We start from the raw sequence: 25,467 nt of genomic DNA on the forward strand, positions 1-25,467 counted from the left end.
AATGTGTCTAATGTTTAAATTTAAATTTCATTTAAATTAAATTATCCTGCAGACCACAGAACACTTTCACCAAGCAGCAATTACCTGGATTTTCTTTCCAGCGTTACTTACAATAATAACAAAATTTATTTAAAGGTCTAATAAGAATGGATTGGTTAAAAAACAATCCTGATACACTCTTGAGTTTCTCAACTGCAGCACTTGGTATTTTGGGCTGGAGAACTCGCTGTTGGGGGAGATTGTCCTGTGCATGGCGGGAAGTTCAGCAGTACCCCTGGCCTCTAGCATCTCACTTTTCTGGTAGTGCCAATCAACAATATCTCTAGACTTGCAAAATGCCCATTGAGGACAAGATGAAACTGGCTGAGAACTAGTGACCTTCAGAATGGAATACTACTTACGCCACTATTAAAAGTATGTTACAAAGAATATTAAATGGGCTTGGCGCCTCTAGCACAGGGGTTACAGGGCCAGTCATATACACCGAGGCTGGTGGGTTTGAACCCAGCCTGGGCCAGCTAACCAACAATGATAACTGCAACAAAAAATAGCCAGGCATTGTGGCAGTTGCCTGTAGTCCCAGCTACTTGGGAGGCTGAGGAGAGAATCACTTAAGCCCAAGAGTTTGAGGTTGCTGTCAGTTGTGACGCCACAGCACTCTACTGAGGGCAACATAGTGAGATTCTGTCTTAAAAAAAAAAAAAAAGAATATTAAATGACCTAGAAAAATGTTCATGATATTTTTAAGGGAAGAAGCAGCATAGGAAACAACAGCTGTTAGACCCTGATTTGTAAATTAATAAATGGATGTATGCATTGAAACATATTGACAGCTAACATTTTTTGAGTGCTTGCTCTGTGCCAAACACTAAGCTATCATATGTATTATCTATTTAACTTACATAGTAACCTTAAGGGTATGGTAATTAATCCTATTTGACAAATAAGGAAACTTAGTCTTGGGGAGATTAAGAAAGTTTAAAGAATAATACCATAATATTAACAACAATAATGTCTGGATAGTGAAATTGAGTGGTATTTATTTATGTCTTTTTGGTTTTCAAGCTTTGCACAATCAGCATGTATTACTTTTTATCAGAAAATATTAAAAAAGACATTATAGAGTCATAAATCTCTCTTTTAGAGAACAAAATGTTTTTTGAGTGCTTTTTGATAACTTTATTTTAGAAAACCAAATATAGTTATTAAATGCTGTCTGATGGTCTTACTCAAGTACTTAATATTTTTTAGCCCCTTTTCTATTTTCTGACTTCCTTTTTAGTAACATTTCTTCCTGATTATTCAATGAGTGAAACCCATATTAAAAGTCTTTCCTACATTATTCTAGCTCAGGTGTATAATTGGTACTTCAACATAAAGACTTAAATCACTGAAATAAAATCTTTATGATCTCTTTCTAGAGAAATCAGGTACTAAGGAAACAATTTTTTTCACTAACTTAGAACTCACTAGAAAACTTTCAAAAACCCATTTGAAGATGCCTAAATATTAGCCAACTTCCTCCTCTTTGGTGAAGCACATTAACTGGTAGATCAAGTTAAAACAGCAGTACTATTCTTTGAGAATAGAACTTTCCCTGTGGTTCTGGAGGCTTGTATGTGTCCTGATCATGACATGTCCATACAATGCTGATGCTGATGATTGTAAGACCCTTCTAACCGCTGGCAATTATTTTTATGTTGCTTCTTGCCCGCTTGAGTGGCAAACATAGTTGATTTCTGATTCATTAACTGAGGCATTTTCTGTCTACTGCTTGTATATGTTACTTCCTTAGCAGAGAGGGGAGCTTTCATGATTATGATCAGCCTCTGTGTACTCTCCTGGTATCCACTTATCTTGGCCATTCCTCTAATTTGCTGACCCTCGTTCAATCTGCACCAGCTGCCCCCCACCTTGTGTTTTCCCAGAATATAGTGATCTGCCAACAGCATCGTCAGTGGAAACTCATCAAACTTCTTAAGCTGCCTCCTTCTGAAAGTACATGGGTTTCACTGATGAAAAGTAACACTATGGAGTACCAAACATCCCTCGAAGTTCACATTGGTTTTATGTAATTTTTAGGTAAATTGATTACTGTTCATATTTGATTCTCAGCTCCCAAGTCAAGTTCAAAATTGTGAAGCATTCAATTCTGCTTTTCAGTCTTCATTCCCACAAAGTACTAGCCAAGAACATATTTCTCAAAATAAGCGTCCATCTAGCACACTTAACATTTCATGTGTGTGCTGGGTCCTTGCCTAACACTTTCTGTAATTAATACTTGTGTTTAGAATAAGTGTAAGAAAACAAAAGCTGGGCGCACAATTTTGACCAAAAGTAATTTGAAAAAGACAACCAGACATAGAAGAATTAGAGTCAGTACTGGTTGTTTTGTTATAATGTTTAAGCAACCTTAGAGTCAGTGAAAGTTGTTTCTGCCTTAGGCTGTTTCTGCCTTTAAAACAGTTTTCAGTAGCCAGGAAAGCCATGTAAGGTCTGTAATCTGGGAGTCTCAGATCATCTTTGTCCATTGTTTCCCTTTTTCCTTCCCTACCCGCCACCTTTTTTCTGGTTAAATGTGGTTATTTGTTTGAAATTATCTACTCGAAGATGTTAGGTATGTGCACGATTGTTTAATCTATATGCAACCCGCTTACATTTCCTGCTGTATTTTGCTAGTAAAATACCGCAATAATTAAAAAAGTTTTTATTAATGCCATTAAGGCAAATGACATTAATTAGTTTAGTCTTACAAAGTTAGTTTATCTAACACTTATGGTTCATGCTTATTTCACCCCTCATAAAATATGCCTAGTGACTTTTATGGCCAGTGCAAGTTAAGTGGTCAAAAAATTATTTGAAGGTTTTGAGGGAGAGAGAATGGAAAATATGGCACTACGAAATCCCTAAAACCTGATGTTCATCATCTGTGCCATGCCTTGGATGTGTGGGTGGATTTGGGGAGGCTTTCGAATAACCCATTCTGTTAAATTAGGCTATGCAGTGAGTCTTGTTCATCATTACACAAGTAACAAGTGGCTCAGCACGGATTCAAACCTGTTGGTCTCCAAAAGCAACTTTTCCACCTGTAATGTCAGTGCAAAGTTAGTTATGGTGGATGAAGAACACCAGGGTTCGAGTAGTGTCAGTATTAGGATATTAGGAGAGGGTAGCAGAACCAGCTAAGACCCATAGACTTGCCACAATGTAGGCAAAGGGTTGGGAAGGAGACATCAGAGAATCCTCCTAGGCTTGGAACATGGCCCTAGGGCCATGTCTGAGAGTGAAAAGTCTGAGAGTTCAGAAAAAGTAGGTAGGCTGGGTAAGTAGCTCTCTAGGAGGCTGAGGCAGGAGGACTGCTTGAGACCAGACTCAGTAAGATTGAGACCCTGTCTCTACAAAAAATGTGAAACTGAGCCATAATGGGGGCATTCACCTATAGTCTTAGCTACTCCGAAGGCTTAGGCAGGAGGATCACTTGAGCCCAGGAGTTTGAGGTTGCTGTGAGCAATGATGACATTGCATTGTAGATGGGGTGACAGAGTGAGACTGTAAAAAAAAAAAAGAAAAAGAAAAAGAAAAAGTAGGTAGCTTTCTGATATTAGAAAACCAGTTCACCAATTAATAAGGCCACAATGATGAAACATTAGATTTCAGTGGAATGAGAGAGGCAGGAAGTGAGAAACGTGGCTATGAAAGTGAATTGCAGTAGCAGGAGCCTTTGAGAGGAAGATGTAGGCTGAACGCAGAACAAATGTTTTGGAAGGAAGCAAGTGGTTAAGACCTGTGCATCCAGAATTTCTGGTTCAAACCCCAGCTTTGGTTCCTGCTATATATGTATATATCTCCTCAGGCAAATTATTCAACCATCCTAAGCCTATTTTCCTTTCACTGAAATAAACACCTGTCTTACCTGTTGAGTTAATGAGAGATTAAATGCTATGTTAGATTAAATGCATGTGAAGAGCTTAGCACAGTGCCTGGCACATAGTACATTATGGTGACGTCAATGAATACAAGGAGAAGGAGCAGCAGAGTGGTATACAGGCTGTTGGTAGAGGACAATAATGACTGTTTGGCATATGAAACAGCAGAAGTAAGTTTTTAAGGTTGCACATTAAGTGTCCAACATGCTTTATTGGCTTGGGTAGAGGTTTCAGTGTCTTTTACTTTTCTGGACAGCAGGGGGCTCCCAGGTACTAGAAAGTGACAAACAAGGGTCTCCTATTGTTTTCATACTTTGCTCAGTTAACTTTAATTATTGCTGGCAAAAGTGAGCTAGCCTCATCTGATGCTATGATTAAAAGGTTCTGTATTTCCGGAATCATAAATGTGCAATTTTCTCTGTTAGATATTTGAAATCCATTGAATCTTAGGGAGTTGGAATATAGAGTGGAGTCTTGGAGTCTTTAACATTCATCCATCCTTCCTACAGCCTTTGTGGAACAGGGAGCAAGAGTCCAAAAAAAAAAAAAACCAACAAAAAAACGCACAAGGATTAAAGATTCACAGATAAGAGGGAATAAAAAGGAAATAGAGTCTAACTTAAAAGGGAGAAAGAGTTTGAGTTGTTGATACAGTGGAAGGCACATACAAGGGTGGGAGGCTCAATTTCTGCCTTGGGAATTAGGGGGAAGACTCATCAGAAGAGTTGGGAAAGATGGGAAGGTGGGAAGGAGATTCCACATGTAGGAACAGCTCAGCTGCAAAGGCATAAAGGGGTGAAACTGCCTGAGAAATGTCCTGAGTGTAGTAAATGTAGTTTTAGAAAAGCAATAAATGAGATAAAAGAGAGAACAAGTGTCTCACATGGAGTCACAATCCACATGAGTAAAGAGGCCACATCTGCAGATTTCTAGGACTCTTCCTCCTTCCCTCTGCTAGTCTGATTCCCTTGACAGGGCTATTTAAGCTCTGGGTCACTGTTATTGATTTTGCAATTAGGGTATGGTGTTTCCGCCAGTGTATTTTCAAGTTATTGATTCTTTTCTTTCTCCTTCAGGGAATCACTTCTCAAAAGTCAATTTTCTCCCTTTTTCTAATATTGGCTTTATTGGAGCTCAGTAAAGGATACTCCAAAGACTAGAACTTTAACTTGCTGAGAGGCCTTAAAAGCTTCCTCAGAATTGAGGTCCCTCTAACCTTGTTTTTTTTTCCCTTCTCCAAGCACAGGGAAAGACTCTGGAATTTCCTGATGTGACCAAGGAAGCTTCTTTCTGAAAAATGCAATTGTTTTAATCCCCCTCCTTAAGGATTCATCAAATAATCAGGTAAGATGATCCCCCAGAAAAGAGAAGAAGCTGGGAGTCATTGTATCGTGTGCCCAGGAAGACTTTTCTTCTACTCTCCTGAGGGCAGCTCTGAGAGATTACCTGAGGGACTTTCTGTACAATAAGGTGACCATTGTGGCTGTGTAGCTCCATCTCTCACCTTCTATAATGTTTCTGTCTCCCAACTATGGAATCCATTCATTCTTCCTAAGGCTTTACTGCCCCTCAAATGAATTGTCTATAATCTCCATCTTTCCCCTTGCTAATGAAAAAGGGTGTATAAGGTTCTGTACAGCACCTGGGTTATTGGATAATCACTCTGTGATTCCCTCTAGCATGTAAGTTTGTGTGCCTTTTCTCCTATTACTTCGCCTTTTGCCAGTTCAGCAAACCTTGGGAAGATGAAGACGATCCCTTTGCTCTTAAAATTTCTTAGTTTTACTTAGGATTTTCTAGAATTTTTCAAAAGAGTTCTTTGAAAAACAGATGTCTATATTGTCTTATGCTACACCAAAATTGAAATAACTAACAAATGCTACACTCTTCCAGATACTACACTCTTCTCATCATCTCAGTTCACACTTAAGTACTCACTTGTCTTAAAGAATGTGACTATGCCTGTGGCCCAAAAGAGTCCTCAATCAACCCAGTTAGATTCATATTTAAATTTTAGAGTAGAACCTAATGATTAGATTGATTGCAAGCAAGAGAGATATCATTGCTGTTGTCATCTTATTGGTGGAATGGTTTAATCATGTATGTTCATTTCCAGTATTCTTTTCAAGACTGAGAAAATAATTTGTTCACTGAGTGTGGATTTGAAAGGATGGAAAGAAATAAAGGATAAGAAGGACAATAAAATTTGCAACAGTACAAAAACAATGTTGATACTAGAATCTAGCACTGTGCCTGGCAGATAATAAGTACTCCAAAATGCCCTGTTTTATAACAGATGAGGTGCCTGGTAGATAATAGGTACTCCAAAATGCCTTTTTTTTTGTAACAGATGGGTTCTTGCTATTCTGCCCAGGCTTGAGTTCAGTGGCTATTCACAGGCACTATGATGGCACACTTCAGTCTTAAACTCCTAGGCTCAAAGAATCTTTCTGCCTCAGCCTCTCAAATAGCTGGGATCACAGGTGTGGCCACCACTCCCAACTTCCCAAAATGGTTTTGAATGAATGAATATTGAATAAGTGAATATTGGTGCTGTGCCCCTTACTTTCGGCTGCATCAAAATCAGTGTGAATTGGTACACATGATCTTAGATGCTAGGCTGTTTCATTATTATACAAAAATGAATCCTCTACTGGTGTTTTTCGTAAAACAACAAACTGTAAGTTGAAATAACAATTGTTTCTTCTTATCTTCATGTCCATTTAAAATATGTGGCTCTTTTTTTCTCTTATATGCATCATCATTTTCCAAGTGTTTTTCTATTGTGTGTCTGCCAGAGGCTGCCAGGATTGTTATGACTCTATTAACTCTTCTTTATAGAATAATCCCACAAAAAGTAAGGCTAGTATATAAATAAGGTGTAAGAAGCAATACTCTTCATTTCTCCATTAAATAGAAAGGAGGTAAAAGAATGAGTAATACAATTCTTCTAGCAATTCTCATTCTCTTCCTGATCAATTTGATACAGGTCAGGTAAAAGTGGTCTCTGGCAGAAGAAGTGGCTTTTTCTGCCCAATGGAGAAAATCTATGCCTGTGTATTCCAGTAAACTTCACTTGGATCTGTGGTTTCTGAGCATTACAAGGTAGGGTGTAGCAAATATAGTTACAGATTTTTTCCTTACTAGAAATTTAATGTTATATTTTTAACATTTAATGTTAATTTTATTTAATTTCAATTTAGTTCTTAATGTTATATTGATAGAAAAATACTTTTTTGGTTAAAATCTTATATTTAGGATTTGTATAATTAGATTTCACTTCTCAATCAAATGGATTCTATAGAATATGATAAAAAAAAAAGAAAAGGCATATTTCCATCTCTGTTTAGAGCTTTAAGAAGAGAATCTCATCTCTTGGAGTTCCTCAACTCCTTTTGATAAGTGGTAAAAAAGCATTTTGAAAATGTAATTGTGTGGACATAGAGAGTATATTTGGTATTTCCTCGAAAAACCAACTCATATAGTGTGTTTGTGGTTTGGTCAAACAATGCAGCCATTAAATGCTAGGCATTAATGTAATTGAGAGTTTTAAATGGCTTCCTGTATTTACCAACAATTCACAAAGAGTGCATTTAGATCTATTTCCTACCAAGCCTACAGAATTTTGGCTGAGTTTTCCAAGTCAGGTGAAATCTCTTCCATTGTTTACATTGGTGTCCATGCCAAAAAGTAGTAGTGATTCAAAAGGAAGGCAGTCTTGTAGCATATATCTGCCGGGTTTCTGGATATAAACTTGGGACCCAGTCAAGAAATAAGAAAAAACATACAGGTTAAAGAGTGACACAGATATTTGTGTTTATGTCCAAATATAACACTTAAGTAAGAGCCAAAGAGAAATGAATAGAAAGTAAAGAAAAAAATGCATTTGAACTTTCAAATTCTATTTTAATGTAGTGCACCGATGTGTTTAGACCAATGCACAGCCTTCTTTACAGGTTGTCTCATGTGCCACTGAAGTGGGACCCTGTCTAAAGAGATCCCAAGTAGTTAGGGTAGAATGGATTCTGATCAACTTGTCTTTCTTTCTCTCATCTTGTTCTTTTTATAACAGAAGTGATCCAGCATACATTTGTTATTAAACATTGAAATAATAACTAGGTATGCAGATTAAAGAATACCTCCTGCCTTCAGTATCTCCCAGCCTCTAAAGATAAACACTGCTAACAATTTTGTGTTCATTTTCCTAAACCCTCTTTTAAGTATATATATCTATACCTAAATAAATTATATATATCTTTAAATACATGCATCTATAATTTAAAAATTATCATATGATATATATTATTCCATGGCTATCTTTTCCTTTATTTATTTATTTTTAAGAGACAGTGCACTACAGCCTTGAACTCCTGGCCTCAAGTGATTCTTGAGCCTCAGCCTCCTGAGCACCTGAGACTACAAGCAGGCACCCCCATACTCACTTAATTTTTTTCTTGATAATAAATATGTTATGGACTTTTTCCAGAATAGTATACACTTCCACCTTTTAAAGATTGAGTTTATGGAATTCTAAATTATAAATATGTCATGATTTATTAAATATCTATTCTCATTGTGTTAGCTAGGAATTACTTTTGGATGCTAACATTAAAGACTTAAATTAAAAAAAGAAGTACAAAAGTGTTAAAGTTTTATCTTTCTCATATGACAAGAGTTTGGGCAGTCCTGGGCAGATGTGAGGGTTCTATGATGTCCTCAGGGATAGAGAGACTGAGCGTGACTTCCATCCTCCAGGTAATATTATGACCCCAAAGTGGCTGTTGAATCTCCAGCGATCAAATTTTCATTCTAGCCAGGAAGAGGTAAAAGGCAAGGACCAATAGTTGTGTGTTTGTGAAGTAGTCTATTTTTCAAAGAACTTTTATATAAATCCTACCCAACAATTCTGTTTATATCTCGTTGTTCATATCTTAACACACAGTTATCCCTTTCTGTAAGGAATTAAGGAAAATTTAATATTTTTGTGGGTTATCTTAATACCACCAACCACCAACAATCAGGATTTTGTTGGAGTGAGAAAGAGTAGGAGAATGGAGGTTGAGTGAATATCTGGCAATCTCCACCACATTTATTTAGATATTTTGATTGTTCACAATTTTCACTGTAATAAATAGAGTTGCAATGAATATTCATGAACATGTTTCTTTTCATGGCATTTGATTCTTTTTTTTCTGTGACCTTTGTTTTCTTACTTTGATTTATTAATTATCTTCCATGTGTTACATCCTTTCATTATTTATAACTTCATCCATTTTTTTCTGCTCTTAGCTCAAAAGAGGAAGTACTCTAGTCTCTTTCGTCTCTTGACTCTTTTTCCCTCTTTGACTTGGTGCTAAAAACAGAATAATAGGTTAAGATATTGATGTTTGATGGTAAAAGAAAGATAAACTGAGGGGGCCTCCACCTGATCATCTTTACAAACTGGCAAAGTAGTCTCATAGCGAGAGCACAGACTGACTATAACTTCTTAGTATATGACTTTCTAAGGGTTATAACCTTCAGGAAATTACTTAACCTCTTTGGGCTTTAGTTTTTCCATCCATAAAATGTTAATTTTCGTACTTACCTCTTAGGATCAGAGTGAGTATTGAATGTAAGACACTTGGAACAGCAACTGGTGTACAGTAAGTGCTGTGTGCGTTAATGGTTGTTAACTATCACTTCAGTGAAGTAAAGACATGGCTTCTAAGCAGTGTGATGGGGATGGAGGCATAGAAAGAGGGTAGGTAGTGGTCAGAGTCCAGAAAACTTTTTGTGAGATATTTGAGGTAGCCAAAGAGGAACGATTTAAAGGGTTGTTGAGCAATGTTGAAAAGACAGCTGAGCTTGGTGGGGGGTGGTGGTGGTGGTGGTGGCACATATTTGTGATGAACATGGGCGCATAGTAGTGCTTGACTGTCAGGAATAGGAGTCAAGACAGTACATAACTAGGTTAAGTTAGGGCTGGGATTAACTGGGCAGGGTTGACAGAAGGCCATGTGGACAGAGTACTGATGGGGCTGATATGAGTTAGATGAAATAATTTACCATGGAGGTCTGGCTAGGACAGGAGAAATATGAAGGCAGGAGATTACTTCAGAAAGCAATTTCTCTTGAATAGAGGAGTTAGGGTGAATTATGGATAAAAGGAAGGCTATGGACTGAGGGTAAATTTTCAGAATTCAGGCTTTTAAAGGTATCATTCTGGGTGGTAATAAATTCCAGGTGTGGCTCATGTGACTAAGTTACTGAAGTGAAACAAATGGCAAAGATGAATGTCAGAGGAATAGGGGAGTCAAAGATTCCACTCAGCTTAATTAAATAGGTAATTGGTGGTCACCTAACAAGTGCCAGTGAATGTGTTTTGTGTTGGTGTGAACAAGATAAAGGCATTTCTTAAACAGAAAGTTGCTTACCATATGGAGTAGGAGGATAGACTTTTAAATGAATTATGAAGTGAAATGTGCATTACTTGAGGGCACTGGAGATAGACAGAGGTCGGTGGACCAACAGCCGAAGTTCATGGTTAGTGTGGAGGAATGGCCAGTAGCATGTGGCAGTAACGAAGAAGATGGTGTAACAGGACACCTCCAAATGGGATATTCAAACTCAGCGTGTAGAATACTGAATGTGACACTGTAAGCTGTCAATATATCTACTTCTCTCACTAGACTTCGAAATCCTTGAGGGTAGGGACTAGGTCCATGTATTTTAATATTCCCTTTGTAGTCTTGGCACATAGTGGAACTTAAATAATTATTTAATTGACTTGACATGAAAAAAGAAAGAAATATTTCCAGTACTTAAATATACTGTATTAGTTATTTATTGCTTTGTGATAAATTATCCCACAACTTAGAAGCTCAAAATAATAAGCATTTATTATCTCAAAGTTTTCTGCATTCAAGAGTCTTGGTGCAGCTCAGCTGGGCCCTCTGCCTCATGGTTTCTTATGGGGATGCCTATCAAGTGTGGGAAGGGGCCATGGTATCATTCATCTAAGCTTACTCATGAGGGTGTTCCAGGATTCAATTTCTTATATGTTGCTGGATTTAGTGCCTCACGTCTTTACCAGCTGCCACCAGGGGCCTCCTTCTACTTGGGTCTTTCCACAGGGAAGGTCACAGCACATCAGCTGGCTTCCTTAACTGAGCAAGAAAGCAAGAGAGAGATGAAACTCACAGTCCTTTGTAAAACAATCTGAGAAGATGACCCATCCTGTGACTTTTCCTCTTTGTTTTAGTGAGTCACCAGGTCCAGGCAGGGCTCACGTGGGGACATTTTAGAGGTCATCTACTACAAATACTAAAAATATTTTTGGCAATTACCACTATTTCCATTTAAATCTCTGCCATCAGTCACCACAGGAATGTGGTTTTTTTTTTTTTTTCATCCTTCTCTGCTTGGGTGTTCTTTAAACAGTCCATCCCACTAAGTAGAGTACAAGAAATATATGCTCATTGACTGACTATGGATAATATTTCAATTTTGCTGAAAAGAAAGCTCGTAATAATGTTCTCAAATACATATTGTTCTTGGAACACATACTTTTCTTAGAGTTAAAATTGCCAAAGAAAATAGTTACTTGTATACTGTACATCAAAACATAAATATGTTAGAGTGCATATCAGAGTTGCTGTTTAGATAAATTTTACATAATTTTATTTCTCAGAACTCTTTTATATCACAACAAAAAACAAACAAAAAATCCCAAAAAACACAAAGCAAAAAAACCCTTCAGAAAAGTGCCATAAGTTTTCTAATTTCTCTTTTAGGGTGTCAGGTTTAATTGAATCTTCAAGAAAGCTGTAATTGAAATGTCTTCAAGATAAAGAGCATAAAGATAAGGTAAAAGTCAAAACTATATTAAAAAACACATAGCCCTTTTAATATTTGGTATGGAAACAAAAATGGGATGATCTTCTCAGACTATAAACTGACCGTCCAAAATTATACGGTACTCTGTGCATGAGTTTTTATATGTTCCCTGTAAATAGAAAGCCAGTTACTGTTATGTGTATTTCATCCTTGACTTTTATAATTCATCTAATAAAAAAGCTAATGTATTGGGCTATTCACCAGAACTTTTTTGTATCTTCCAACAGCTAGATTTTTTCTTGTCTGAGGCAAATAAGCTTCTGTATGTTTCTTCACAGAAATGATTCAGTAAAACTTCAATTTACTAGAACTCTCAGGTCTCTGGATGCTTACCTCTGCATTTTACCTTTAAGAGAAAGCCGTTAGATCAGAAGGAGAATCAGGTATCAGGATTTCAAAGGAGCAAACACACTAATCTCTGTGGATTCCTACCCATGTTATTTCTCACTCAAACTACCTATTTGTGACAGGCCAGCTTTCTCTCTGCTTCATAATCTCATTATTGCAGGACCCAGAATGTAGGAGCACCCTGCCCTGGGGCTTTGCTGAAAAAGTGAACATGCATATTGTGTGCTGGTGCCTAAAGTTTTTGCTGGCAAATGGCACATGTCTTGTTTGCCCATGGCCAAGCCTAAGATCAAAAAAATATATAACCTTCCCACCAGGAGAGGCAGAGGATATTTTGAACAAGAATACAATGCACCATACACACTTAGAGGAGTGATTGAGATGATTTTACTGCTTCTATACAGTCAGTGACCATTTAAAATGGTCGTACCACCACTAGAATGGACACTGACCAGCTTGCTATTGCTGTCATAGTCCAGACCTGACTCAGTTTCTCTTGTAATCCTAATACCAATTCTCCCATATCATTTATTATTTAGATACATGGTGCTATGATGTTCAGTGATGGAATATATATCTATGTCCCTATTTAACACATTTCCAAATCCAGGTCCAATCCATATCTATGTCCAGTCTGTCAGCAACATGTCTCTATGGTAAAACCCCTAATCACATTCCTTGTGTAGGAAACAGGAGTAATACTATGAATTATTAAAAACTTGGCTCAGTGCACTCTTGGGTGCATTAGTTGATCTACCCAGTAACCAGGTGAGAAAGAAAAGATTATTCTCATGTTATTTGTGACCAAATTTACACATAAAGCTTACACAAAGTCAGTTAGTCAAAGAGAGGGAAATTTGAGATGTGAAACCAGTCTTTCATTCCAGAATTCTGGCAAATAAAGTTAGGAAGACAGTGACTATATTTTGGTCATTCTACACCTAGGAATGAGTAACTTTTGCCAACCACTAGTTAACTAAAAACTGCCAGGGCGTGTTTTCCCTAGCTGTGAGAATGACTCAAATCACACATTGCTCCCTAAAAAAATTACAAACATTTATTTTAAGATTTATAAAGAAAATCTCCTTTCTCTGAAGCCTAGAGAAATATCTGTTTGCTTTTGTACAGAGCACTAAGGGACATTCTGTTTGCAGTGAGAATGCACAGAGCCCATTGCTTGAAATAATAATTGTTCAGAATGGATGGCTGAAGAGGGAGCCAAGGAGTGGAATTAGATCTAAGGCCCTGGAGACATCTCTAAAGAAAACACAAAAAATTGAGAACTTGGTTTCTCAGGGAAAGGTGAACAGGTGAGAAAAAAATAGAAGTGACCTGCCATAGATATGTAGTTTAAGTGAGGTAGAAGTGACTTGTATAAAGGCGGATGTTAACTGATGAGTTCATGTCAGGGGATTTAGAGATGAGATTAGGCTTTTGCTTAAGGAATTTCAAACTTTTGTTTAGCTGATGTTCTGTCTGAATTAGGGGCATGATCTGTGCATCTGGCCTCCTTTTTGTGTTCAAAAGCACAGAGAGGAGGTGACTTTACTAAGTGCAAGGCAGAAGCAGGATGGCACTTGGGCTAAGGCAGGATTGGCCTAGGTAGCTGGAAGAGAGAACATTCTAAATTTTGGTGCCTAGGATAGCTATATGTGAGCATAACCCTTGCAGCCAAATACATCTAGAATGAAATCCCATCTCTGCCATTTTCTTGTCTGCTATATGACTTTGGACATGTTTGCCCTTCCTTGAACCTCAGGTTCCTATCTAAAAAAATTAAAAACCCCAGGATTTAGAAAGAAAAAAGGATTCCTGTGAGGATTCAATTGTATAACTATCTATATAGGTGCTCTGAATATCAATATTTGGATCAGCATCTATAATTAAATATATGTCCATATCCACTTCCATATCTAATATATATCTATATCCATATCTAAAACATCTCCAAATCTATATCCAATCCATATCCATATCTAATCCATAGCATATCTATTTTTAAAAAAATACCCTGTGAAAATTCACATATCTATCTCTATTTGGTACTTCAGAGTTTCTCTCTAAATGTTAATTATCTTCTCCTCTACTGTATTAATCCATTTATAAATTAACAATCAATATTTGTAAAGTGTTTGTTCTATACCAGCATTGTGCTGGTTTCTGGAGATGATGAAACCAGTGAAGACCCAGACATAATCCCTAAGAAGCTAATGGGAGGGATGGACACACAGACCACACAGATTTCAGGCATTTCATGGTTTTGCAAATTCAGCTGAGACTGCTGAGTTCAGGCTCTGTCAGCTTGTTGGACTTGATGTTGGTGACATGACCTGCTGTTGAATCATATAATCTGTTTTACACAGTACATTGAAGAAATATACTGCAAGGACAGGGGTTACCTCATTTTTTTCATTAGAAGATGCTGTATTCTTGTCAAGATGGCCCTAGTTATTATTTTTAAGGCATTCTATAGAATTGCATTGACTTAAATGATATTTGATATCCCATGTTTGTTTCAACTGCCTGGCTGGTTCACTCAGCTCCTTCCTTAGCTGTTTCCCATCTTCTTTTCTCTTGTCCTTCTGTCTGTACTCTCTTTCCTTCTCTTTCTTTTTTTGCTTTCAGAGAGTTTATAATCTGGGTAATATACATACTTTTTTATTGTTAATCATAGCTGTGTACATTAGTGCAATCAAGGGGTACAATGTGCTGGTTTCATATACAATCTGAAATATTCTTATCAAACCAACGTAGCCTTCATGGCATTTTCTTAGTTATTGTATGTAGACATTTGTGTTCTGCATTTAGTAGGTTTCACCTGTACCCATTCTAAGATGCACCACAGGTGTGGCCCCACCCATTACCCTCCCTCCACCCTAACCCCCCCTCCCTTCCCATCCCTTTGCCCTTTCCCCATATTGTTGTGCTATAGTTGGGTTATAGCCTTCATATGAAAGCTATAAATTAGCTTCATAGTAGGGCTGAGTACATTGAATACTTTTTCTTCCATTCTTGAGATACTTTGCTAAGATGAATACGTTCCAGCTCCATCCATGTAAACATGAAAGAGGTAAAGTCTCCATCTTTCTTTAAGGTTGCATAATATTCCATGGTATACATGTACCACGATTTGCTAGTTCATTCGTGGGTCGATGGGCACTTGGGCTTCTTCCATGACTTGGCAATTATGAATTGGGCTGCAATAAACATTCTGGTACAGATGTCTTTGTTATATTGTGATTTTTGGTCTTCTGTGTATGTACCTAGTAAAGGAATTACAGGATTGAATGGCAGGTCTATTTTTAGATCTCTAAGTATTCTCCAAACATCCTTCAAAAGGAACGTATTAGTGTGCATTCCCACCAGCAGTGTAGAAGTGTGCCCTTTTCTGCACATCCACGCCAACATCTCTGGTTTGGGGATTTTGTTATGAGGGCTACTCTTACTGGGGTTAGGTAATATCTCAAAGTAGTTTTGATTTGCATTTCTCTTATGACTAAGGATGATGAGCTTTTTTTCATGTGTCTGTAGATTGCACGTCTGTCTTCTTTAGAGAAGTTCCTCTTCAAGTCCTTTGCTCACCCTGAGATGGGATCACGTGTTCTTTCCTTGCTAATATGTTTGAGTTCTCTGTGGATTCTGGTTATTAAACCATTATCGGAGGTATAACCTGCAAATATTTTCTCCCATTCTGAGGGCTATCTGCTTGCTTTACTTACTATGTTCTTGGCTGTGCAGAAGCTTTTTAGTTTGATCAGGTCCCAGAAATGTATTTTTGATACTGCTTCAATTGCCTGGGGAGTCCTCCTCATAAAATATTCACCCAGGCCGATTCCTTCAAGAGTTTTCCCTGCACTTTCTTCAAGTATTTTTATAGTTTCATGTCTTAAGTTTAAATCTTTTATCCAGTGAGAGTCTATCTTAGTTAATGGTGAAAAGTGTGGTCCAGTTTCAGTCTTTTACAGTTCGCCAGCCAGTTCACCCAGCACCATTTGTTAAATAGGGAATCTTTTCCCCACTGAATGTTTTTTTTTTTTTTTGTAGAGACAGGGTCTCACTTTATGGCCCTCGGTAGAGTGCCGTGGCCTCACACAGCTCATAGCAACCTCCAACTCCTGGGCTTAAGCGATTCTCTTGCCTCAGCCTCCCGAGTAGCTGGGACTACAGGTGCCCGCCACAATGCCCGGCTGTTTTTTGGTTGCAGTTTGGCCAGGGCCGGGTTTGAACCCATCACCCTCGGCATATGGGGCCGGCGCCCTACCGACTGAGCCACAGGTGCCGCCACCCACTGAATGTTTTTAATTGGCTTGTCAAAGATCAAATAATGGTAGGTAGCTGGATTCATCTCTTGGTTCTCTATTCTGTTTCAGACATCTACTTTTCTGTTTTTGTGCCAGTACCATGCTATTTTCATCACTATCGATTTATAGTGCAGTCTCAGGTCTGGTAGCATGATTCCTACTGCTTTGTTTTTATTTCTGAGTAATGTTTTGGCTATTCGAGGTTTTTTTCTGATTCCATATAAAAAGAAGTATTATTTTTTCAAGATCTTTAAAATATGACAATGGACCTTAATAGGAATTGCATTAAAATTATATGTTGCTTTGGGTAATATGGACATTTTAACAATGTTGATTCTTCCCAGCCATGGGCATGTTATGTTTTTCCATTTGTTAACATCTACAGCTATTTCTTTTTTTTTTTTTGGCCGGGGCTGGGTTTGAACCTGCCACCTCTTTCATATGGGATTGGCGCCCTACTCCTTGAGCCACAGGCACCGCCCCATCTACAGCTATTTCTTTTCTTAAAGTTTCATAGTTCTCTTTATAGGGATCTTTCATGTCCTTTGTTAGATAAACTCCCAGATATTTCATCTTCTTTGGCATTACTGTGAATGGAATAGAGTCCTTGATTGTTTTTTCGGCTTGGCTATTGTTGGTATATATAAAGGCTATAAATTTATGGGCATTTATTTTGTAGCCTGAGACATTGCTGTATTCCTTGATCACTTCTAAAAGTTTTGTAGTAGAATCCCTAGTGTTTCCCAGACATATGATCATCTGCGAAGAGTGAAAGTTTGATCTTTTCTGACTCTATGTGGATACCATTGATCACCTTTTCTTCCTTAATTGCAAGGGTTAAAACTTTCATTACAACGTTAAAGAGCAATGGAGACAATGGGAAACCTTGCCTGGATCCTGATCTAAGTGGAAATGATTTCAATTTAACTCCATTCAATAGGATATTGGCTGTAGGTTTGCTGTAGATGGCCTCTATTAGTTTAAGAATTGTCCCTTGTATACCAATTTTCTTAAGTGTTCTGATTATGAAGTGATGCTGGATATTATCAAAAGCTTTTTCTGCATCAATTGAGAGAATCATATGGTCTTTATTTTTTAGTTTGTTTATGTGCTGAATTACATTTATAGATTTACATATATTGAGACCCTGGGATAAATCCCACTTGGTCATGGTGTATAATTTTTTTGATGTGTTGATGGATTCTGTTTGTTAGGATCTTATTGAGTATTTTTGCATCAATATTCATTAGTGATATTGGTCTATAATTTTCTTTTCTTGTTGGGTGTTTCCCTGGGTTGGTGATGTTTGCTTCATAGAATGTGTTGGGTAGTATTCCTTCTTTTTCTGTATTTTCGAAGAGGTTTAGTAATATAGGTACTAGTTCTTCTTCAAATGTTTGGTAGAATTCTGACATAAAGCCATCTGGTCCTGGGCTTTTCCTTTTAGGGAGATTTAACATAGTTGATGCTATTTTAGAACTTGATATACGCCTGTTCAACATTTCCACTTCGTTCTGGCTAAGTCTTGGTAGGTGATGTACTTCCAAGTAATGGTCGATTTCTTTCAGATTTTCATATTTTTGAGGGTAAAGTTTCTTGTAATATTCGTAAAGAATTTTTTGAATTTCTGAGGGGTCTGTTGTTATTTCATCGTTACCATTTCTGATTGATGAAATTAGAGATTTTACTCTTTTTTTCCTGGTTAGGTTGGCCAAAGGTTTATCTATTTTATTGATCTTTTCAAAAAACCAACTTTTGGATTTATTGATCCGTTGTATAATTCTTTTGTTTTCAATTTCATTTAATTCTGCTCTGATTTTGGTTATTTCTTTTCTTCTGCTGGGTTTGGGGTTTGAGTGTTCTTCCTTCTCCAGTTGCTTGAGATGTACCATTAAGTTATTAACTTCCTCTCTTTCCGTTTTCTTGAGGAAGGCTTGCAGTGCTATAAATTTCCCTCTTAAAACTGCCTTTGCAGTATCCCAGAGGTTGTGATAATTTGTGTCTTCATTGTTGTTGTGTTCCAAAAATTTGATCATTTCCTTCTTAATCTCATCTATAACCCATCTATTCTTCAGCATAAGGTTATTTAGCTTCCATGTTTTTGTATGGGTATGCAGATTCCTGTTGTTATTGAGTTCAACTTTTATTCCATGATGGTCTGAGAAGATGCATGGAATAATTGCTATCTTTTTAAATTTGCTGAGGTTAGATTTGTGGCCTAGGTTGTGGTCTATTTTGGAGTATGTTCCGTGGGCTGATGAGAAGAATGTGTATTCAGTTTTGTTGGGATGAAATGTTCTGTAGATGTCTGTTAAGTCCAGATGTTGAATGTTTAAGTTTAAATCTAAAATTTCTTTTCTTAGTTTCTTTTTGGAGGATCTATCCAGCACTGCTAAAGGGGTGTTAAAATCTCCAACTACTATGGAACTCGAGGAAATCAAGTTGCTCATGTCTGTTAGAGTTTCTCTTCTAAATTGAGGTGCGTTCTTGTTGGGTGCATAAATATTAATAATTGAAATCTCATCATATTGAGTATTACCTTTAACAAATATAAAGTGTCCATCCTTATCCTTCCTTAGTTTGGTTGCTTTACAGCCTATTGCATCTGTGAATAGGATTTCAATGCCTGCTTCTTTCTGCTTTCCATTTTCCTGGAGTATAGAGGACCATCCCTTCACCTTGAGTCTATATTTGTCTTTTAATGTAAGATGAGATTCTTGTATGCAGTGGATATCTGGCTGGAGTTTTTGTATCTAGTCAACAACCTGTGCCTCTTTAGAGGACAATTTAAACCATTCACATTAATTGAGAATATTCATAAGCCTTTTGAGAGACTGGTGGACATTTTTAATCCTTTTGCAACTGTGGAAGTTGGAATTTGATCAAAATTTTCTGGGTGGGTTTACTTTTGTGATGGAAGATTATGCTGGTCTTTATGGAGTATAGGTCTGAGAATATCCTGAGGAGCTGGTTTAGTTATGGCAAATTTCTTCAACATGTGAATGTCATTAAAGTATTTAATTTCTGTGTCATAAATGAAACTCAGTTTAGCTGGGTACAGGATCCTGGGTTGAAAGTTATTTTGTTTTAGGCAATTAAAATTTGATGACCATCCTCTTCTAGCTTGAAAGGTTTTAGCAGAGAGATCTTCAGTTATTCTGTTATTCTTCCCTTTGTAGGTAATGGTTTTCTTTTGTCTGGATGCTTTCAGAATTTTTTCCTTCATATTAACTTTAGTGAAATTGATTATGATGTGTCTGAGGGATGTCTTATTCGGGTTGAGTTGTGTTGGAGTACTGAAACTGTCGGCTATCTGAATTTCAAAATCTCTTGGCATGTCTGGAAAGTTCTCTTTCATAATCTCATGGAGAAGAGACTCTGTGCCTTGTGAAGCCACTTCATTGCTTTCGGGGATTCCTATAAGACGAATATTGATTTTCTTCGCATTATCCCAGAGCTCTATTAGAGAGTGATCTGTTTTTGCCCTCCATTTCTCTTCCTCTCTGAGAGTTTTGGAGCGTTTGAAAACTTTTTCTTCAATGTCAGAGATCCTTTGTTCTGCTTGTTCCATTCTGTTACTGAGGGATTCTACTGTATTTCTCAGATATTTGAGGGCTGCAACTTCTTGTCTCAATGTGTCAAAATCTTTGGTCATTTGGTTTTTGAATTCGTTGAATTCTTGAGACATCTCTTGGGTTACTACTTGGAATTCTAATCGATCTTATTTGCTATCCGGATTCTGAATTTGATTTCTAACATCTCAGCTATTTGTTTGTGCATGGGATCTTGTGCTGTGTCTGCCCCATTGTTCCTTTGGGGAGTTGATCTACTCTGATTATTCATATTGCCAGAGTATTTCCGTTGATTTCGCCTCATGATTGTTTTTCACCATTGCCTCTGGCCCTCCTCAGAGTTGGGGAGGTGTCTCTCAAGTATTAGACCTGAGCCGGATCCCTCTATTGTTGCTGGATCTTTGTAGGAAGTGACTCTGTGTAGCTCCTCTTGGGCTGCCCCAGCTGTGTCTTTGTAGGGAGTGACTCTGTGTAGCTCCTTTGGGGCTGCCCCAGCCAGGGGGGCAGCAGCTCCAGAGTGTTACACACTGGGGGGAGGGGTGCACACAGTTCTGGGAGTGCCTGGCACCCAGTGACTTTAGCACAGAGGACCCTAGGCTCCAGCAGTCTCTGGCCAGGAGAAGGGCTTAGAGCAGAGGCAGTGAGGGCTCTGGAGGGCACATGGCTACCAGAGTCCCTGGCCCAATGAGCAGGCTGGTGTGGAGGCAGGAAAGGTACAGGAGGGAGGATGCGGGGTTGCTCGGATCCTGGAGTTCTTGGTCAGGGCTAGCAGAGGCCCGGTGGGTGCCTATCGCGGGATGCAGGTTGTGGCGCAGGTCTTACAGAGGTCAAGGTGGGCGCCGGTAGCAGGTCATGGCACAGTTCTTCTGGAGGTCCAGGTGGGGGCCGATCATGGGTCGCAGGTCACGGTGCAGCTTTTATGGAGTTCCAGGCAGGTGCTGATCCTCAGTGTTTATTTTTAAAGAATCAAAGGAAATGTTTGATTTCATTGAGGCTGGGCATTCTTCACACCAAGAATTGAGTATAGACAATTCCCCACTTGCGTGTCATAACGTGACAGAAGCTAGGGTAGATCCACCTAGACTTCCTCCTTGAGGAAGGAGCAGTGAAGACAGTCCTCAGAAACTGTAAGTGAACCTGATCCACTGAACTAGCTGAGTCCCAGTGTAGTTGGTCTGGTTTTCCCACTTAACAGGTGGGGAAAACATTGCACTGAAGTCCAGCAGGTCGCTCAGCTCCTTGTTGGTCCCTGTAGTGGCCATACGCTGTTGCTGGGGAATTCATCTTTGGCCACTTCTAGCAGGTCCTGCCGCCTGGTCTCTGTATCCAACCACCCCGATTAAAGTTCACTTTGGCCTTCTTTTTTTCTTTGATCAAAATCTTATGTAGTGTCTACCAAGTGTCAGATGTCATTCTAGCCATCAGGAATCTAGCAGTTAATATGAAAAGGTCTTGGGCGGCGCCTGTGGCTCAGTCGGTAAGGCGCCGGCCCCATGTACCGAGGGTGGCAGATTCAAAACCGGCCCCAGCCAAACTGCAACCAAAAAATAGCCGGGCGTTGTGGCAGGCACCTGTAGTCCCAGCTACCCTGGAGGCTGAGGCAAGACAATCGCTTAAGCCCAGGAGTTGGAGGTTGCTGTGAGTTGTGTGAGGCCACAGCACTCTACCAAGGGCCATAAAGTGAGACTCTGTCTCTACAAAAAAAAAAAGAAAGAAAACGAAAACGTCTCTGTTCTCATGGAGATTATGCTCAATAAAGGGAAAACAAGCAATAGAAAAGAAAAAAAATCAGACAAATATGCAATATGACAATTGGTATAAGTGTTAAGAAACAAAAAGCAAAGTAAAAAGAGAGTGAGAAGGATGCAGGGATGTGTATATGCTATTTTAGATCAAGGGAGCCTCTTTGATTATGTGACATTTGAACAGAGACCTCAAGTAAGGGAACTAGTCATTCACACTTCTGGAAAAAGAGAATTCTAGGCAAAGGGAATGACAAAAGCAAAGGCTCTGATATCAGGATGGCAAATAGACCAGGGTGGCTGCGGTGGAGTGAGGAAGAGAGACAGAGGTAGAAGATGAGGTCAGAGAAATGGAAGAAATGTCATACAAGGCAACCGAGGAAGGGCCTTGTAGGGTAAGGTAGAGGATTGTATGTTATTCTGAATAAGATGGGAATGTGCTGGAAATTTTTAAACAAGGAAGAGACATGATCTACTATGAGGAGAATAAGGTAGAAAACAAAAACAGGGCAATTGTGAATTAGGAAGACCTGTGAGGAGGCCATGGCAATAGTGTTGGTGAGAGGGAATGGGAGCTTAGTCTATAATGATAGGTGTTTGATGTTTTTTGATGCTGGATATCTTATAAGGTACAGTCTACAGGTTACACTGATAAATTGCTTGTAGAGTGAAAGAGGAAGAAGCAAATTGCAAGGAACTCCAAGTTTGTGTCCTGAATAAATGACAGAATGGCTATTTACTGAATTGGGTGGGTGAGGAATTTATAAAAGCAATAGATCAAGGGAGGTGGCAAATTAAGACTTCTGAATGAGATGGAGTTAAATTGAACATCCAATGCTACAGAGTTGAGAAGAGGTAAGAGCAAAAGATAAAATTTTGAGAAGTCAGCATACCATATAAATGGTAATAAAGTGATGGAACAAGATGATATCATGTTGTGGTGAAGGGAGATAGAGAAAAGTAGAGGAACGAGGATAGAGTCTGGGGAATTTGGAATATAAAAGTCTTAAGAATGAGGAAAATCACTAAATGAGACTGAGAAGGATGTTGGGAGAACATTCCTCTAGGGATCTGTCCTTCACTGCCTGATGTCCAGTGTCTAGATTTCTTGGTTGTTTCAGGTGGAGGGATAAATCTAGCTCTTGTCAGTCCATTTTTATAAAACACAGAAGTCATGTCTTTGTATTTTAAATGAATCTTTTTTTAAATTTTTTTTATAAGATAATAACTATCTATGTACATTATTGCATTTATGGAGTACAATGTACTGATCTTATATACAATTTGGAATGCTTACATCAAAAAAGAATATATTTTATTTCTGCTTTTGTTTCATCTTGTTGAACATCTTTGCTTTTAAGTTGGAGTATTTAGTACTTAATGTAATTTTTGATATGGTCTAATTTAAGCCTATCATTTTACTGGTTGTTTTATGTGTGTCATCTCTATGTTTTAATCCTCCGTATATGCTTTATTGCCTTCTTTCAGATAATTTCAGTATTTTAGAGGTGTATTTTACTTTATCTATTGGCTTTTAAATCATACCTCTTTGGGTTACTTTATAGTGATTTCTCTAGGCTGTATTTATATATAGACACAAAAGTAGGTATATATATACAAAAGTGTGTATATATATATATATATGTATTTTTTTTAACATTTTACAATGTATTAGGACTAACACCATATTATTTTACATATTTATAAATAAATATATTTCCCCATTTATCACAAGATTCTTTTTGCTATAGTTGTCATATTTATTACATTTATATTCACTATTAAACCACACAAGACAATGTTAATATTTTTCTTTGACCATAGACACATTTTTATTTTCAAAAAATTCTATTTTTTTTCAATTTTTTTTTTTTTTTTTTTTATTGTTGGGCATTCATTGAAGGTACACAGAACCAGGTTACATTGATTGCTTTTGTTCGACAAGGAGCCTCTTTTTATTTTATTTTACTTTTATTTATTTATTTATTTATTTTTTTATTGTTGGGGATTCATTGAGGGAACAATAAACCAGATTACACTGATTGCATTTGTTAGGCAAAGTCCCTCTTGCAATCATGTCTTGCCCCCCCAAAGGTGTGGCACACACCAAGGCCCCATCTCCCTCCCTCCTTCCCTAGATAAGGAGCCTCTTATATTTGTGTCCTGACCCCAAAAGGTGTATCACACCCCTTGAGCCCCAACCCCCCCTTCCCTTTCTCAGATCTCCCCATCCCCCACTGTGTACTAGGTCCTCATAATTGTCCTCATATCAGAATTGAGTACATAGGATTCTTATTTCTCCATTCTCATGCTTTACTAAGAATAATGTGTTCCACATCCATCTAGGTTAATACAAAAGAGGTAAAGTCTCCATTATTTTTTGTGGCTGAATAGTATTCCATGGTATACATATACCACAGCTTGTTAATCCATTCCTGGGTTGGTGGGCATTTAGGCTGCTTCCACATTTTGGCGATTCTAAAGTGAACTGCAATAAACAGTCTAGTGCAAGTGTCCCTGTGGTAAAAGAATTTTTTTTTCTTGGTATATGCCCAGCAATGGGATTGCAGGATCAAATGGGAGGTCTAGCTTGAGTTCTTTGAAGATTCTCCATACTGCCTTTCAAAACAGTTGTATTAGTTTGCAGTCCCACCAGCTGTGTAAAAGTATTCCCTTATTTGCATATCTATGCCAGCATCTGCAGTTTTGAGACTTTGTGATGAAGGTCATTCTCGCTGTGGTTAGATGATATCTGAGGGTGGTTTTGATTTGCATTTCTCTAATAATTAGGGATGTTGAGCAATTGTATTTTTAATTGACAAATAATAACTGTATATGTGTATGGGGTACACTGTGATGTTTTTATATGTTTGTTTTTATATAGGTTTATATATATGTTTTTATATATATGTCAAAGCGTCCACATAGAGATGAACTGAGTCCATACAGTAAGCACCAGCACCAATTGCTGGTGTAATAGATTTTTAAATTACGCCATATGCATGATTCACCTTGTAAGCAGCTCCTCCAACGCCAATCACATCCAGTTTCCTGAGACAGCAGTCTTGCCTGACATTTGACCACAATGTTGTGAAAACTATGGATCATAACCTAAGCTGTTCCCAAATCCCTTCCCACAGACACTGTGAGAGGTAATAATCTGTTTTAAACCATTGCAGTTTGGATAACTTGTTATGCAGCAGTAGATAGCTAGTACATTGATTTCTTTCTTTCTTTCTTTTTTTTTATTAAATCATAGCTGTGTACATTAATGTGATCATGGGGCACCATACCCTGGTTTCATAGACCGTTTGACACATTTTCATCACACTGGTTAACATAGCCTTCCTGGCATTTTCTTAGTTATTGTGCTAAGACATTTACATTCCACATTTACTAAGTTTTAGTACATTTCTTAACCCAAATATCTGTGCATGTTATGTTCACCCTAGCACTCCATTATTTTAGTCCACTTTGCTTATGTAAAAGAGAAACAATACCATAAAATTCAAGGTGCCCCATAGCTGAGAAGTCAATCTATGGAAGAAAATTACTAAACTGCAGTTAAACCAGTCTATTTTAAAAACACCATTTTGTCTTTGGTTTACCATTGTAGTCTGAGCACCTGTGTAATACTGCACTATTCACTGTTTAATTAAATTGAACTTTTAACTGAAATACTTGTTGAAGTAAATGACTT

General features: G+C 37.9%; 1 long non-coding RNA gene across 1 annotated transcript in view; it reads left to right on the forward strand.

Annotated features, from left to right (window-relative positions):
* The window catches only part of LOC128563156 (uncharacterized), a 60,921-nt gene that overhangs the window by 30,242 nt on the left and 5,212 nt on the right, over nt 1-25,467 (forward strand). Inside the window, exons 3-4 of the long non-coding RNA XR_008373752.1 lie at nt 5,168-5,270; nt 6,916-7,031. This is a non-coding gene — a long non-coding RNA (uncharacterized LOC128563156). The remainder of the gene's footprint in view (nt 1-5,167; nt 5,271-6,915; nt 7,032-25,467) is intronic.

This window comes from Nycticebus coucang, chromosome 13 (assembly GCF_027406575.1).
Source record: "Nycticebus coucang isolate mNycCou1 chromosome 13, mNycCou1.pri, whole genome shotgun sequence".
NCBI classification, from domain to species: domain Eukaryota; kingdom Metazoa; phylum Chordata; class Mammalia; order Primates; family Lorisidae; genus Nycticebus; species Nycticebus coucang.